General features: G+C 54.2%; 1 protein-coding gene across 1 annotated transcript in view; it reads right to left on the bottom strand.

The window, feature by feature from the left end:
- The window catches only part of CUNH9orf85 (chromosome unknown C9orf85 homolog), a 45,342-nt gene that overhangs the window by 16,120 nt on the left and 28,143 nt on the right, over positions 1-1,079 (bottom strand). The gene's annotated exons all lie outside the window — the stretch shown is intronic.

Genomic DNA, 1,079 nt, shown 5'->3' with positions numbered 1-1,079 from the left:
AAGAGATACATTCTAATCACATTAGCACAAGAACAAATCATTCATCTACTTGTTTACATTTTTAAAAATTATTAATATAAGAACAGATAAACATTTCCAAGTATTCCTAAAAAGAATGAGGCAAAATAAATCCTGTTGCCCAATTACTTTTTCATTCATGGACATTTTACAGTGCATTAATCTTCTTTTGTTGCATCCCATGGTCTGTTGCCACAGCTTTTTGGTCACTGAGTAGAGCTTATAAATTCAATACCCAAAATTTAACTTAGCATTGTTCAAGCTGCTTTAATACTCTATACCAGGGGTTTTCAACCTTTTTTAACAAGTATACCCCTTCTCTGTCAAAGTTTCAGCTCATATTCCCCTTTATATTTTTTTCTTGTTTTTAAGGGGGGGGTGGGGGGAAATCGAGGCCACCATGGTGAGGGAGGGATTGGGGCTGGGACGGGCTGCAAGCCAGGGAAAAGCGAGGGACGGAGCTGTGAGTGGCTCATCTGAGGGAGACAGGGAGGGCGTATGGCAGCTCCCACTGGTGCACACACCCCAAGAGGGCTTGCGGGGCATGTGCCTCCAGATCTGCATGCGGGGTGAGGGCAGGCTGGCCCAGCGATGGGGGAGGGAGTGGGGCTAAGGCAGGGGCTGCCCAGCAGGGGTGGGACGCAGGACTAAGCCGAGCAGGGAGCACCTCCCACAGCTATGCGCACCCCCGGGAAGGCATGGGGATGTGTGCCCCCAGATCTGAGTGGGGGAGGGCAGGCTGCCACTGTGGGCTGGGGCCAGTGTTGAGCTGTTCCTGGCGGGGGCTGGGCTGGGCTGCACTGGGGGCGCATGGTGGCGGTGCTGGTAGAGGTCTATCGGGGGTGGGAGGGCTACGGCAAATTCTGGGATGGTTACAGCCCCTCCCATATGTCCCTCCCAGGGCCGTCACCAACATGTACCTTGAGCATAGCCCCGCCCAGCCCCTGCCAGAAAGAGCCCACTGAAGCCCTGGCCCCAGCCCACAGCGACATCCCACCCTGCCCCGCACAGACCTGAGGGCACACGCCTCACATGCCCTCCAAGGGTACGCGCAGTGGCGG

Source organism: Alligator sinensis, unplaced genomic scaffold (genome assembly GCF_000455745.1).
Source record: "Alligator sinensis unplaced genomic scaffold, ASM45574v1 scaffold308_2, whole genome shotgun sequence".
Taxonomy (NCBI): Eukaryota; Metazoa; Chordata; order Crocodylia; family Alligatoridae; genus Alligator; species Alligator sinensis.
The sequence above is the reverse complement of the archived record's forward strand: the minus strand, read 5'-3'. Positions and strand labels throughout refer to the sequence as shown.